General features: G+C 38.6%; 1 pseudogene; it reads right to left on the reverse strand.

Annotated features, from left to right (window-relative positions):
• Positions 1 to 15,630: 15,630 nt before the first annotated feature.
• Positions 15,631 to 16,444, reverse strand: LOC138175268 (transferrin receptor protein 1 pseudogene; annotated as a pseudogene).
• Between the last annotated feature and the right edge of the window lie 885 nt (positions 16,445 to 17,329).

The following is a 17,329-nucleotide window of genomic DNA, read 5'->3' on the forward strand; positions in this document are numbered from 1 at the left end:
GGGAGTGTCCTAGATCTCACCCAAGGGGAAACTCTGAAGTATCTAGAGTGGCAAGGTGGGAATAGGGACATGATGGAGTCTGCCTGTTCTTTTCATGTCCTCCCAGAGTCTTTTCCTTCAGCAACCTGAAGTGAGGTTGGCCTCTTCCATCTTTCTCAAAACTGGAAGCTGACTTGATGTGCTACACTGGAAGAATACTGTCATTTACTGAGTCTCAAAGTGGGATTCACATAGAGGTACTAGCCTTGATGAATGCCAGAGGGGGGACTGACCAAGAAATGAATCTCTCGCCTCTCACCAGCTCCACCCTGCCCTTCAAAGAGCCATCACCACCAATAAGGAGAATTCTACAACAATAGGCTTTGAGAGAGAGGTTACATTAGTTTTGCTTAATTGTTTTACTTTGTTACAAGAGATCCCTCAAGGAGTAGGCTAAGATGGAAAGAACTTTAAATGTCAATAATAATAATAAATCCTAGAAACAATAGGCAGTTTTAAAATGTCATGGTCAGACCTGCTTTGGGAAAATTACTATATGGAGAATGAATTGGAACCAACAAGTAGAAACTAGAAGACTATTGCAATAGTCCAGTTGAAAGGTGATGAGTCCCTTAACTGGGCAGTGGTTGTGTGAACGAAGAGAATGGAACATATTTGGAAGATGTTCTGGCTACAGAAATAACAAAATATGTCAATCTTTCAATCAACAAGCATTTATTAAACCCTTAATATATGCTAGACACTATATTAAGTCCCCAGAATACAAATACAAATAGACAATTCTTGCCCTCAAGGAGCTTACTTTTTAACGAGGAAAGACAACACAAAGGGAAGCTGAAAAGGATGAGGGAAGATGGAAAAGAGATCAAGATGTCAGGTTCAGGAGAATGGTAAAGAAATATGGAACACATCCTGGAGAGGAATGAAGATGTGACTGGTCTTCTTATATGAAGGTTCTAGGAAGAGCTGTAAAGGAAGAATCTATGTGGGCAGAGGGTATTTCCAGTGTGTGAATTTCAGAGCTAAAGTGAACTTGCAGAATGAAGTTTCTTACAGGGGTGGGGAACCTGTGGGCTCAAGGCCGCATGTGGCCCTCTAGGTCCTCAAGTGCAACCCTTTGACTGAATCCAAACTTCACAGAACAAATTCCCTTAATAAAATGATTTGTTCCGTAAAACTTGGACTCAGTCAAAAGGCCGCAGCCAAGGACCTAGAAGGCCACATGTGGCCTCAAGGTCAAAGGTTCCCCACCTCACCTCAAAAGGGTATCTGGAACATGGTAGAGAAAGTTCAGAATACATCCTGGAAAGAAATAAAGCAATTGAAAATGACAACTGATTGATATATATGTGAGGTGAATGAGAGTGAAAGCAACACCAAGTGAATTTGAGTTAATAGGAGGATGGTGGTGTGCTCGACAGTAATAGAAAGGATAGGTTTGAGAGTAAAGATGATGAGATCTGTTCTAAAGATATTGAGTTTGAGATCAGTTCAGGAAAAGCCATTTGAAATATTCAGTAGGCAGTAAGTGATGTGGGACTGGAGGTCAAGAGAGAGACTAGAGCTGAATATATGGATCTGGAAGTCATCTGCATAGATATGATAGTTGAACCCATAAGAACTGATGAGACCAAGAGAGAAAATGTAGGAAGAAAAGAGAAGTCAGCCCTGAACAGCACCTTGGAAGACACCATTAACGAGAATGGAATGGATTATGAATGGATGATGAACCACAGAAGGAAACTAAGAAGGAACTGTCACATAGGCAAGAAGAAAACCGGGAGAAAGCCATTTTATGAAAATTCAAAGAAAAGAGAGTATTCAGGAGTGGTATCTAGGTGGTCAACAGTGTCATATGCTGGAGAGAGCTCAAAGGAAATGAAAACTGAGAAGAAGCCATTGGATTTGGCAATTAAGGGACACAGAGAGATAAAAGATGATAATGGCAATGAGGTCTAAGATTGTAGAGGGCTTAGAGTGAGATGAGAGGTAATGGAAGTACTACAGATAGCTTTTTCAAAAATTTTGACTGAGAAAGGAAGGAGAAATATACAATAGGCAGCATAAATTGTTGAATCTGATGTGGGTTGGTTTGGGGTTTGTTTTTTAGGATGGGAATTTTGGAAGATTGCAAGAAAATAGAAAGATGATAGTGGAGACAATCTGCTAGAAAAGACGCAGAGGCATGAGCATGAGAACAAGAGATTAATATTAATGAAGAAAAGAGCCACCTTTTCATCAGAGACTGGGGTAAAGGAGGAACAAGTTAGGATACTGTCAAAGGTATGTGAAATAAGAGGAGAAAGTTTGAGTGAATAGTCTCTATTGGGTAAAATATGAGGCAAAGAATGTGAGAGAAGGAATTTTGTATGGGAGCTTGAGAAGTTTTAGAAGAGCCTTAATAGATAATGACAGATAAGAGGGAGAGAAGAATTCTTTCTTTGAAATTTTTAAAAAATAAAATAGAAAGGAAAGCCAAGAATGCAGTGTAATAGAGGAAGGAGTTGGTAGGTGCAGGAAAGTGGAAGAAGGTGGGCAGAGCCAGATCTCAATGAGACCCAAAACATAGAAAGCATATGAGCAGATAGATAGATAGAAGTAGATAGAATGTTCTCCGTCTGGTCTAACCTTGTAGCTTTTCAGTGGGATCTAAGTCTAAGATAGGAGTTAGCAAACTATGGTCAAAATATGGCCTTCTGCCTGTTTTTGTACAATTCAAGGTCTGTACAATGGTTTTTACATTTTAAATACAAAATGACATTTTTACCTTGCATATCATGCGAAAATAGGAGGTAGGCCAAATTTGGCCTGTGGGCTATTGTATGTATTTTGTTCACTGGAGTGACCTGAACATCATCAGTATCAGCAACACAGGAGGAACCCTACCACAGTACAGAAGTAACTGTGATCAGCCTGTTCTGAATGTTTGGATTGTATATTTTAGGGCTGAAGGAATCTGAGCAATTATCTAGTACAATACCCTCATTTTTCAGGTGAGGAAACCAAGGCTCAGAAACTAAACCCTTATGAAGTGACTTGCCAAAGGCCACAAAGTAAGTGAAAAGGCCAGGATTCAAATACCACCTTCTGACTTCAGATTCAGTACTCCACACTGTACTATCGTGCCTTCCATACCAGACCCTGACATAAACATTAAAAACTAGGAAAAGGACAAAATAGGTAAAATCAAAGAAATATTGTTTTTGACAATTCAACTGAAATACAAAAAGAATCATGCAGCTGAAACTAGCTGAAAGTTTTAACTAATTTAGCTATCATGACCTTCATAAAATATCTTGGACTTCTCCATTCTAGGCAGAGGGAATACCATAAAAGGTTTAAGAGGAAGGTAAAATGAGGGCATGCCCAGAAAACAATGATCCATCCAGTTTGGTTGGAGCAAACAGTGCCTGAAAAGGAATAGTTGGAGATAAACCTAGAAGGGAGGGTAGACCAGATCATACAAGCCTTAAAAGAGTGAGAAGTTTGGGCTTTATTAGCCAGCAATGAGGAAAGCACCAAGGCTTTCGAGCTAGAGAATATGATTACAATTGTGCTTTAGAAAGAATCATCTGTCAGTTGTGTTGGATAGTTTGAAAATGAAACTAAAGTCAGGGAAGCGATTTTTGAACCTGTTGCCTTGGGCATAGTACAAGTACATGGTACAATATTTTGTTGACTTCAATAATTATGCTGGTTCAGGCAAGATATATATAACCCTATAACATATAGGGTTGTGGCAGTCTGTGGGAAAGGAAAGGAAGAAATATCAAAGATAAACTACAGAGATTATTAATAATTGAGTAGTTTCCAAGATAAAACCTGGCCTATATGAGCAACACTTTGGTAATGAGTCACAGATTATGATCCTTTCTAATTTAGCACGTACTTTAGACCTTTTTCTAACCAGTTGATGATATGATAACACCAATAACTAATTTGCCCAGAACCAGTAGATATCTACTAAAATATATTTATCATCCAAGATATATCTATTCAATATGTCTATCTGTGAGATATGTCTATTTCACCATTCTACCATCTCCCCTTTTTTTGGTGGGGAGTGGGGCAGGAACGCAATCAGGATTAAGTGATTTGCCCAGAGTCACACAGTTAATAAGTATCTTAGGCCAGATTTAAACTTAAGTCCTTGTAATTCCAGGGCTGCACCACCACCATCTCCCATTCTTAATCCCTGCCAACCCAGTCTAGATCAGTCCTCTCTCAGTCCAGTCCAGCTCCAAACACCCATCTATCTTTTTCATGCCATCTTAAGCTACATTAAGAAGGGCATATCTTATAGGAAGAAGAAAATGACAATCCCTCTATACTATGTCTCTCTCTGACCTCATTTCAATCAATCAGTAAATATGTATTAAGCACCTGCTAAGTGCTTGGGATAAAAAAAAAAAGGAAATAAAAGACAGTCCCTGCCCTCAAGGAGTTTACAATCTAACAAGAGAGACAACATGCAAACAAATATATAAAAAAACAAGTTATATACAGGATAAATAGGAGAATTAAAAGAGGGAAAGCACTGAAATTAAGAGAGATTAGGAAAAGCTTCCTGTAGAAGGTGTGATTTTAGTTGGGACTTAGAGGAAGTAAAGTGGTCCAATTGGAAGAAAGAGAGTATCCCATGCATGAGGGACAGCCAGAAAGAATGTCAAGAGTCAATAGATTGGATTTGTTTGTGGAAATATTGTGTTCATTTCTGGGTCCCACAGTATAAGAAAGCCACTAACAAAGGGGAGAGTATCCAGAGGAGGTATCCAGGATGGTGAAAGTCCTACCGTGTTTCCCCGATAATAAGACACTGTCTTATTTTTTTGGAAAGAAAAACACCAGAGGGCTTATTTTCAGGGGAGGGCTTATGTTCTCCTGCCTCAGCTCTCCTCTGCGGCACTGCTCTCAATGGCGCCAGCAAGCAAATCACTGGGGAAGAACAGGATGACGTGCTCACTGCTGCAGCTCTGATTGGATGCAGCTCGGAGCGCGGCGTGTGTTTGGGGGGGGGATGGGGACGGAGCATACAGAGGGTACCGTAATGTAGCGCATAGCGCAGGGGATCACCTTCACTACAGTAGCAATCTCAATAGGGCTTATTTTCGGGGGAGGGCTTATTTTCGAGGAATTTTACACAGTAAGGGGAGGGCTTATTTTCGGGATAGGTCTTATTATTGGGGAAACACGGTAGAATCCATGTCACAAGGATCACTGGAGAGAATTGGGAATGTTTTCTTGAGAAGAGAAGCTTCTGGGAGGACGTGACAACTGCCTTCAAGTTTTTGAAGGGCTTTTGGGTAGAAGGGTGTTTAGACTTGTTTTGTTCACCCCCAGAGGGCAGAACCAAAAGCAGCTGGTTGAAAATGCAAAGGAGACAATCTTGTCTTGATACCAGGAGAAACTTCCTAACAATTAGAGCTGGCCAGAAGTGGAATGGGCTGCCCCAAGAGGCAGTGACTCTCACAGCCCTCAACTCCCATCACCAGGTACTACTTTCTCCCTCCTCAATTCACACTGTATTATCTGTCTAATAGACAATACCTGTGTATTATGCTGTGCGATCTCCCCCTCCACACCCATAAGGTAAGTTCCTGGAGGGCATTGACTTCTTTGTTTCTGTCATGTATCTCCCAGAATCTAGCATAATAGTCTCTCTGTCTCTATCTGTCTCTCTGTCTGTCTGTCTCTCTCTCTCTCTCTCTGTCTCTGTCTCTCTCTGTCTCTCTCTCTCTGTCTCTGTCTCTCTCTGTCTCTCTCTCTCCCCTCCCCCTCCTCCGTGTGTGTGTGTGTGTGTGTGTGTGTGAGTGTGTGTGTGATTGATTAAATTACCAGGGATTCACCAAACCCATGAAACTCAAAAGAAGGAAAATACTTAGATTTCTGTCTACTTCATGCTCTTGCCCAAATAAAAATATATCATTTGTAATTATAAGGGACAGACTGACCAATTAGAGCCCAGGCCTCAGGAAAGAAGCATTCTCCTCTCCCCAAAGGATTGGTGAGCCAGTTTGTGGAAATACATAATAGAAGGGGGAAGGGAGGCTTTTGCTCCCCAGTTCAAAGCACATACACGTATCCTATTTCCTCCTACTTTACTGAGGGGTGATGAACTGGGTATGAATACAAAAGGCATGACAAAATTTCCTTCCCTTCCCTGAAAACTTTCAGGTGAAAAGGAAGAGCTATTGTCAGCTTCCAGGTATGGAAAGAGGTAGTGGTGGCTGCTTCACCTCTCCATCCAAACTATCAATATGGCAACAATGCTTGGCCCTTTCTGGTTTGGTTTGGTTTGGTTTTTTAGTTCCTGTTGTGTTCATTCTTTCCTAATCATAGATAAAAGAGTATAAGAGATGCAATGGACCATATTATAAGTTTGTGAGCTTCAAAAATTTGGAAATGCCATTAGAGGTCCCACAATTAGAATCCACAGCAGAGTGTTATGGTAGCCACAATAGCAAAGCCCAGGGAGGAGTTATCCCAGTGAAGAACTGGCCCAGCAATGAACCCACTCTACAGCCAGGATACATTGTTCTATAAACTGAACATTGATTTGTCTATCGACTTTTCCATATCTAGAAGTGAACTTGGTGGGGAAGAATAGTTGGTAGTCACCACTTTAACTCTGAGTCCACACTCACCAGGGACAGAGGCAGTCAAGTTGATCAGGGCTTACAGTTTCAATTTTTTTTTGTACTTCAGTTTTTACTATATAGTCTCAATAAATACATCTTAAAAACTAATTGATGTTGTGCTATAAGAAATGAGGAGCAGACAGACTTCATAATAACCTGGAGAGACTTCTATAAACTGATGCTGAGTGAGGGCAGCAGAACCAGGAGAACATTGTACAATTATAGACACATTGTATCTGTGCTGACTAACTTTGACAGACGGGGCTCCTCTCAGCAACGCAAGGCTATAAGACAACTCCAAAAGACTCATGATGGAAAGGGCTATGCGCATCCAAAGAAAGCATTAGAGTCTGAATGGAGATTGAAGCAAACTACTTGCTCTCTCTTTTTTTTTATCCTTCTTTCTCGTTTTTTATTCCATTAATTATAATCCTTCTTTACAACTTGACTAATGTTTAACGTGAAGGTATGTGCAGAAGCTATATCAGATTACATGGCATTTCAGCGGGGAGGAGAGGGACAGGAAGAAAATTTGGAACTCAAAAGCTTGTGGAACTGAATGTTGTAAACTAAAAGTAAATAAATAAATAATTTAAAAAAATTAATTGATGTTAATTGGTTAATTGATATTGTAGAGATGTAAACTGGTCAAAATTATATTGGGGCAGTAATGACTGGTTAAATGATACTGAGGAGATGATAAATGAGTGAATGATATTGGGAGGAATATATCACAGGAATTAGTGTTAGGTTACCCCTAGGCCTCTGGGAAGGGAGAAGTAACTTTGCTCTGAGGATCCAACTCACCCACTTAAAGAGGATTGGGAAAATGGTCCAGTGCCTCTATGTACTACACAATAATGTTGGATTAATCTGTATTTTGGGCATCAAAGTGGCACAGTAGATAGAGCATGGGGCTGGAGTCAATAAAATTCGTCTTCCTGAGTTCAAATCTGGTTTCAGGCACTTACTAGCTATGGTACATAGCCTCAATTTCCTCATCTATAAAATGATCTCAAAAAGGTAATGGCACTCTAGTATCTCTGCTAAGAAAACCCTAAATGGGGTCATGAAGAGTCAGACACGACTGAAAATGATTGAAAATCATTGAAAATGATGAAAAAAGCAATCTATGTATGCTTTCCTACAACCTATCTAGAAAAGTCCTAGTGAGTTGCTTAAGGCATATAAGAGGTTAAGTGACTTACCCAAAGTCACATAGCTAATAAATATTAGAGGTGGGATTTTAACCCATCTTCCTGACTCCAATTTCAGTATTCTCTCTAGTATGACATGGGTATCTCTCATTTATAAGCATATTACTTGATATCATTTCAGTCTGTCTACTTTAAGTTCTGGTCCATAGCCAAGGATTCAATTTATTAATTTCATATATTTAGACATATGTAGTTAAACATGTCATATATTTATAGATTACAAATTGACATGTTTCATATAAATTTAGCAGCTATAGAAATTAAGGTCCATTTGGATATTACAGAAAAATAAATAAATCCTACCATATACCCTATCAATATACTGTCTATATTCAGATCTAAAGCAATATAGCAAAGCATGAGTAGCAAAGAACTATGTTATCAATTCAATCTGGGTAGAGCTGGGTAGGCAAAATTGTAAAGAAGGTACTTTGTCATAGAAACCTCACTTCCCACTGGTTCCCTGGTTTCCCAACCACCCTTCCTCCTTAGTACATATATTCTGTGTCCCATTGCCACTAGGCATTGCCCACGAGCTTTTGATAAAATATCTATGATAAATCAAATATTTTAGCTGATATAAGGGGTATTTACATTTTAGTATGGGTTTCTTGAAAACTAAAAAGCCTTAAAAATCCAAAGTATTAATCCCCTTTAATAGTGGGATTTCAAGTATAAAAGAATAAGCACTGAATTTGGAGTCAGAGGACCTGTTTTCATTTCTTCACCCTGACATAAACAGCCTTTTTTACCAGGGCTATGCTGAAGCTAGCTCAAACTTACTCTCAACAGAGGCAATTGTAAAATTTTCAGTGTGATCATTTATACCTTGGAAATCAGCAAACTCTATAAACCAGGGCTTGATTTATTGTTTTGTTAACCGTCTAGACTCAATAAAACGTTAATTAAACTCAATTTAAACTTAAAAGTGTGTTGTTTGTACTTTTTTTTCTTTTAGAGACACAACTGTTAAACATTTTCCAGCATACCACTATGGGTAACCCTGGATAATTGCCTCTTACTCTAAACTTCAACTTTTTCATCAATAAAACAAAAGGGTTAGGCTAGATGATTTCTAAGGTTCTTTTTAGTTCTAAATCTTTGATTCTATACCAAGCTCATAAGGTCAACATTTTGACAAAGAGAAAGAGAGAGAGAGCTTTCCTTCCATCCTAAAAATCTTACACAATAAATAGTAGTCTGCCCTTCTTTTATTAAACTATCTCTAAATAGTAAGAGAGCTGAAAAAAACTTCATTAATAATTTATATTATTATATTATTACAATTATATTGTGTATAATTACATTAAAACTTATATATTCCAATAAGGTTAAGTTCTACAAGGTAATTTTGTTCATGACAACTCCAACAGGTAAGCAGTATAGATAGTATCCCCCTTTTCCAGATAAAGAAACTGATAGCCAGAGGGCTTAAGAGATTTATCCAGTAAACTAGTGAATGTTTCTAGATACAAGTAACTAGTTACTAGATCCCACTAATAAATGTTGGATCCAAAAATTAAACTCAGGTCTTTTGACTCAAAGATTAGTTTTCTTCCCCTATATCATTACTTTATTACCTTCAATGGTATGCTTAACTGAATTCTTTTTAGACCAGGGTTGGGGAACCTGTAGCCTCAAAGCCACATGTAACTTTCTAGGTCCTCGAGTGTAGCCTTTTGACTCAGACCAAGTTTTACAGAACAAATCATTTTATTAATGGGACTTGTTCTGTGAAGTTTGGATTTAGTCAAAGGTCCACTTGAGGACCTAGAAGGCCACATGTGGCCTTGAGGCCACAGGTTCTCCACCCGTTTTAAACAAAACAGTAATTCTCACAGAGATAACTGTCAACTTCTATTCTGTTTTTTCCAATGAATATAATTGCCAAGCCAATAGTTAATTTCTCCAATCTGAGCATCTTCATTTCCAAAATCTCAAGGCATTAATTGCTAAGGGTATTAATATACCTCTGTAAGGTAGAATGAATAATAATCTTCTAAATATATCCAAACTTCTATCACCACATCCATACTAAGAATAAGGTTTCTAGATTGATAAAAAGTTTTCACATAGGAGAATTTTGCTCCCAGACATAATTATGCTCAGTAGCTTATATAGCTGTCATTGTGATGTATTAGGACTGAAGAATATTTTTAGTCACCTGGTAGATTTCCACTTAATGCTAAATTAAACTAACTCAGATGGTTATAAAGAGTATTAAATGAGATCATGTGTCTTAAAATGCTTTGTAAAGTGTAAAATACTATACAAATTTAAGGCATTTTTACCATTGGAACCCAGACTGGTCTAAGCATGCCTAGTTTGGCTAACCTGAAGATGTCTATGAGGGCCTTTGAAACATGTCCAAACCACCTAATGTGGAGGCCCCTGCATCCCCTACCATACAGGTGGGAGCAGTCTCCTTTGACCTGTCTTTAAAACTGACAGACCTGACCTGTTTGCTTTCTCTCTGCTGCTGTCTTTTTGGCAATTCTTACACGCTACAAGGTGAAGATTAGAGTTCACTCTCCCACAGGCTCCCACAGAACTGAACTGGTGAGGGGGGAAGGAATTTCTTTCTCCTGCTTTTCCTCCCTTTTAACCTAGCTTTGAGAAATAGGACTAGGGATGTTTGTTTCTGTTCTGTGTTGTTTTCTCCTCAATTTCAAGTGCCAGAGATGATCCCCATGGAAACTGGGAGTTCAAGCCATGGCAACCTTGGAGCCAGTATTGTAGGCCGGTTGCTGCAGCCAGCCAGCCTGACACAGAAACCTGGAGAAGTGAGGATGCTGAGTACTAGAGTTGTTATTGGGTGTGGGGGTAGGTGAGGAAGGGGCCGGGGGGGGGGGGGGCGGGGCAGAGGAGGATTGAACCTGAAACTGGGAATGTAGTTTATAGCAATCTAGCTAAACTATAAACTTCATTGCCTTCCTCTCCCCAGAGACTGAGGTGATGCAGGTGGGGAAGGAGGATGATACCTCCCATGAGCTGGGGAAATAATTTGTATATTTGTGGTTATACCTGTAGTAAATTGAAGTATTTGAGTAAATAGAAGTAGATATTCCAGTGTAAAAGATAATCTGATTTAGTAGCTAAGTAGAACTGGGCTACAGGGAGATACCCTCTATGATTGAGGAAATATCATTAGTGCAGGACTATAGCCAACTGCAGAAGGTCTAGGCACTCCCCAAATTCCCTTACAGGTACTGAAGAGTCCCTGAGGGGGAGTGAAACCTAAGCCTTGCCTGGCCCAGGAGATGGGAACTGGGTAGATTTTGTTATGAAATTAAGAGTAATAATAATTCATAAGATCATAGATTTAGAGCTGAAGGAAACTTAGAGGCCATGAAGTCCAGCCTCTTCATTTTACAAATGAAAGAATAGATGAGGAAACTGAGGTTGAAGAGGTTAAATGACTTGCCCAGAGTTACATAGATTATGTCTGAGGCAGAGAATAAGTTCATATCTTCCAGACTTCAAATCCAGAACTCTATCTGCTATGCCACCCAGCCTCTATAGACCTTATTGCATTAAATGTTCCTTCCAAATTCTATTCCTTTAAAATACTTTCTATAATAATAATTATTCTGTGATATTTATATTTTATTATAATTATGTTCTATTATAATAGCTTAAGCATACCTATTTCCCCAATTCAATTCTTCAATTTCTATCTGTCTGCTAGACCCTGTGTTTAGGCCAATAAATATATGGAAGGAAATACAGAACAATACTATCATTTGTCCACTTCTCATCTTTTGTCTATGGGCAGAGGATATTTCCAGTATGTTCTGGAAGGGACTCAAGTTGTAATGTTGCTTTCTGTTCCCAAAATGTACCTGAGGGTCTCCCTCCATTCCATACTTTCTAGGCATGGAGTACAATATTTAATGTATAATGAATAAATAAAAAGTAATACAAAAAAAGGTTTTTCACTTACACTAATAATAGCTAACTACAGTGTCACGTTAGCCTGGGGAGATGAAGGATGACTTTGTAGATAGGAGGCATTCAATTGACCAGTGTACACCAATTTAAAATAGTTATCTACACCCTAGGAGAAATATAATAATGTCTATTAGAATCACTGAAGGCAATACAAATCAATGTTGCAGAAAATTCTTCAAAATTATCCACAGAAGGACCTGTGAACCAGAATCAGTACAACCCTATGATGAATAATACATGATATTTCTATAGCCTTTTACAGCTTAGAGAGTGTTTTCACATTTGTTCCTCTCAATAGTCCTCTGAGATAGACAGGTCAAGTGTTATTATTCTCATTTCCATTTTGCCGATGAGGAGACTGAGGCCTACATTTGCTCAAAGTAACACATCTAGTCAGTGGTAGAACTGGGATTAAGTCTTATGATTCATAGACCACCTGTCTTGTCATTATGCCAAACTACCAAAAACAACCATATTCTACAAATGCTTTTTGCAGCAGCAAGAAGGGGAGCACCATTATGGAAGAGAGAAAAGTAGATTCTCTTACTATCACTTAATTAGGTAGGCAAGTATACTAATTTCTAAAACCAATAAAAGCATAAGATGTCACTCACCTGAGTTTTATTGAAATATCTTCATTTCCCACTTTTAAAATATTAAGTGTTCAAAATTACATTCTATGATTTTTTTTAATGTCTTTGGGCATTTTATTCAGTCAAGTAACAATAAACCTCTACAATATTTCACACACCAGCTAGTGACTAATAACAGCAATAATGTATGAACCAAAAACAGCAGAGTAGTACAATCTAATACAATTATTTTTAATCTGCTGAAAGTTTTGGCGGATAAACATTGATGAAATAAGCACACAATAAGATGCATGCAAGTACTTGGCCAACATCACCCAACACTAAAGACAAGGAATCATGAGCACAAGATGTCCCTTCTTTGATCTTAAGCCTCAATTGAAGGCCTATTTTTTTTTTACCACTATTGTGAATATTATGGAAACACCTGGGGGACACATGTTGGGCCAATTAATCCAGAACAATTTGAACAATTGAATCAAGAACAATTGGAAAAGCATTACTCCTTCCCCAATGCTATGAGGACATACATGCTCTTGGTTCTAAAGAAGGACAGGCCACATTAAAGAAGCACTGGGCCCAACTATGTTGCCTCCTTCTCATAAGTGGCTGTTATTAAATACTGAATTGCCCACCCTAGATCACTGGTGAGGTTAAGATCGAATTGCACAAGAATTCAGAGACAGACACAAATTCAAGTTCCTGAATCTAAAATCTCAATTGAAGACACCTTAATGGACCTTCCATTTGTCTGGGTGGTAGTGATTCTGGATGACCCCCAAGGAGCCAGTGGCTAGAACAGGCATTTGCTAAAAGAGGAAAGCCACGTATGCCTCCACGTTTATTTGCATCTACAATGACCACCATTCTATTAAGCAAATAAACTTGTTCAGAGACCCCTGTAAACCTTCTCCCAATCAGTCCCTACTCCACCCCCTTTACAGCTTAAAAAAATCCCAACTCAAAAAAAACAAACCCAAGTCTGCTCTGAATCCTAATTTCCCTTAGGACCAGTTCAAGAAATGCAAGTGGAAAGTAAGCCCATTCATTCATTGTTAAAAGTAGGCCCTGTCAGACTAGTCTAACAGAAAATTGAGAAACCACAAGTACAAGAAAAACATCCATATTAAATGGCGGGGGGGGGGGAGAACCCATCAAAACCTGAAGCAGTTTTTATAATGGCTGAGTATTTACTAGGCAATGTTGACTACAAGCTATGCTTCTGCAACTAAAGGAGAAGAGAATAAAAACATGCTGAAAATACATGTTAGATACTACCGATCTTCATGTCATTGCATGAAGAAAATTATGGGAAACACTGTCCCCGACAATTATGTACACCCTTAGTGTAACACATGGAGATCACTATCTCCGATATAAACACCATGGTAGGCAAAAGCTACCTTGTTCTTTGCTCATTATGGAAGACACTGCTTCTGATAATGTAAGCAAGATTTGTAAGAGGTACTGGAAGTTTTGCACTGAGATTCTGATGCAATGCAGGTGAGCCAATTAAGATGCAATGCAACATTTCACAAAGATGATGGTAGTGGTCATCTTTTTTTTACAGAATAGTAATTGGGTTTATTTATTTTATCAGCTTCATTCTCTTTGTGCTAAATACATTTTAGAAATGAGTCAATTTTGTCCAAAATGTTCTAATCCTGGCATGTTCTGTTGAACAGGATTATTTCCCCAAGGATTAGATTTCATCTTATCACTTGCTACAAAAGTTGTGGTCAGTTTAAATTTTAGTGTCAAGACCTGTTAAGTGGCAGCACACATGTCAAATGCAAAACTTCTAGTATCTATTCAATTTTATTAGCAGATACTGCTTTTAATTAGAAAAAACGACAGTATAACTATCATAATTATGGAAGGCACTGCTTCCAATAATTATCTTCTATAAAAAAAATGAAACATCATTTATAGTGAACTCTGTCACTGATAAATAAAGACAAATAAATATATATCTCAATGCCAAATAATAGAAAGCTTTCCCATGAGGTTAACCTTTTAGCCAAAATTTGGCAAATACATAGTTTAGATTTGACAAACTGAGCAAGAGTGATATCTTTTCAATAGTCTATGTCAATCTGACATAGTTCAGAGGACTGCATGGAAAAGTCACTAAAGCCAATTTTCTTGGGGGAGGGGGACGGGTAGGGGAGACAGCAGAAAAAAGATTATCAAAGAAGTTCTTTGGCTTCTAGTCTTCTCTTTTCATGAAGAATTCTAGGGTATACATCAGGGTCGTGCTTCTGTGATAATCACCAAATACAATCTATTCAGGTGAATTACCACTATTTTATATACTCCTGGCAAGGAAGCCCTAGTCTTCTCCCAGTCTCCCAGACTGGCTCTGTTTCAGAGGGAAGAGAACTATCACATCTCATAACCTTATCCCTTGGTCAACAGCAAGAGATAACATATTAAAAGTGGACTTTTAAGGTCTTCAATAGGCATCTTCCTTCCCATGTTCAGGGTAACAGTTGTTGGATTAATGACATTAAGGCCCAACTGCTTTTGGTTGTGTGAAGGGGATAGGTTGAGAGGCAGTTAACACTGCTAATAACCTTAGTTGGAGCCTACAGGTTAACTAGAATGAAAAAATCTTAATTTTTCAAAAGACTGAGTTCGGTTTTGCAGGGGTATAAAATATTCACCCGGCGTTAAGCACAAGTACCTACCTTGTACTAACTGCTAGGTAGAATTTAACTCTTAACAAAGCTTTTAACTTTTATAATCCTGCTGAAAATATTGGAGACCAGTGATGTTTTAAGGACTACACACTGCCTTATTGTTCTCAGATGAGTTGTGCGAATTCCATCTAAAATTCATTGTCTATGTCCCAAATATTGCCAGTCAGTGCATTTGCAGCCCCCTGAATTGTCCAGGTGGCAAGGGCTAACTGGTTTCTGAAAAGTGTTTCATTGAAGTTATTGTCTTTAGCCTTCAAAAGTTGTAAATGGTTTAACAAAGCTGAAAGAGTATGAGAGCCAGATCCCCAGAAGATATGACGAAAAGGAGTTTCCTTTGGAGAAACACAGGGAGAGAGAAGGCTATATTCCACTTTCATGATACGATCATTGATTTCTCTACTAACACACCTATTGGCAGTGTCTAACCGATAGAGGTCATTTGTGAGGTCATGAGTAGCCCTGCTAAAGTCCCCATGTTCAGAGAACATCCACTGAAAATTCACATTCAGGCTCTTTAACTCTGACTTGCACATCAAAAGCTTCCATCTATAGAAATATTTTTTTACTTTAGATACTCGAAGTCTTCTTTGGAGCCATAATTAGCATAAACTAGTGTATCTTTGTTGTTGTTGAATTATCACTGTATGCCACATAGCCATTTACAGGCTGAGTGTCACTGTTTCTACTCTCATCCAATATGGTCACTGAGTTCTGGGGACCACTGCCTTTGACTTGTAATCTAACATAGTGTTTATCTTTCCAGACTTTGTCCATTTTTAGGTTCCTCCATTGCTGATAAATAAAATAACCCAGCATCTCATCCTCTTTTGAGCCAGTCTCATGAGAAAGATAGTTCTTACCCAATGTGCTGACTCCGTCAACAAGATTTTCAGCATTGTCTGTCTGATACCGTTTTTTTTAGGTCATTCCAAGATAATTCAGTTTGAGGCTCCAAGAATGGAAGTTCTTCTGGTGAATCATCCTTTTCACCTTCCTGAATTTGCTCTGTTCCTTCACTGGAATCATTTGAATATTTAACATTGGTTTCTAGCTGTTTACAATAACCCAAGTAGCCAACCATAAATCCAATCAAGAAAAACATCGTAATAGCAATAATTCCACAGCAAATGTTTCTACCAAAGGTTTGTTGTTTTGTTTTGTTTTTTATGACATGGGAACAATTATTCTCTATGTTGCTTTCACCACTGTCTTCATGTTCAGCAGCCAATTTCATTTCCACCTGACTACTATCACCATCCCTTTGCTGGGTCAAACTGAAACATGTGAATGAAAGTGGTTCTCCACTAAACAAGTTGGAGATCACTGATCCTGGCATGGTCCATCATAACTGAACTTCTATACCAATTGCTCCAATAACTTGGGTTGGTCCTCTGCCAATGCCGATGTGGCAGCCGATGTGGCAGCCGACGCCGCTGCCACTCTCACAAGCACTCGCCACCCTTCCACCGGAGCCCACTGAACCCTCTATGATTATTTCAAGAATAAGAGTGTGAAAGTTTCTACCATATACAAATCTAATCCAATATTCAAGTTCTAACTCAAGCCCCACCTTCTCCATGAAACTTAATTCCTTGATGTGCTGACCCCTGCAATGTGGTCAATGTTTTATTCATTAAAACAAATTAAAGTTGAAAAATTTGCTGCCACTTCATAAGTTTGAGTTTCCAAGGCTGTTATTAATGAGGGTTTTCTAATATAGTTTCATGTCAGTTATAATCCAAGTTATCCAGAGGTCATACAAAGTATCTTCCATGCCTAATCCATAGTACTTTCTCGCTATAGTATCTATACAATAAATGTTGGCATCTAATTCTATTCAATTTAGCATTTTGTTATATATCGACTTAGGAAATTCTCCAATTGTTTCACTTGTCTTGATTTCCTAAGCTGGTAAGGTTCTTGAGGGCAGAAGCTACATCTTCCATTGTAGCACTTCTCCAGCTGTGACAACTCCCCTCAGAATTCTAGGAGTAACTCCAAAGGATTAGGAATATCTCTTCTCTACTGCCATTGACTGAAGTCCTCATTCCTGATGTTTTCCCCATACTATTAGCTGCCATAAACTAGCACCCCAGTTCCGTTTAATCAATTAACATCAATTAGATTTTACAAAAGGACATTTACTTTGAAGATATCAACAACAAAAGTAGAAATTTTTCTCCCAGACACCTTGGGGGCACCATCTCCCCTATACTACGTTGGTCTCTGCG

This window comes from Petaurus breviceps, unplaced genomic scaffold, assembly GCF_028583685.1.
Source record: "Petaurus breviceps papuanus isolate PSGF00001 unplaced genomic scaffold, PetGlider_PUasm1.0 77, whole genome shotgun sequence".
Classification (NCBI taxonomy): domain Eukaryota; kingdom Metazoa; phylum Chordata; class Mammalia; order Diprotodontia; family Petauridae; genus Petaurus; species Petaurus breviceps.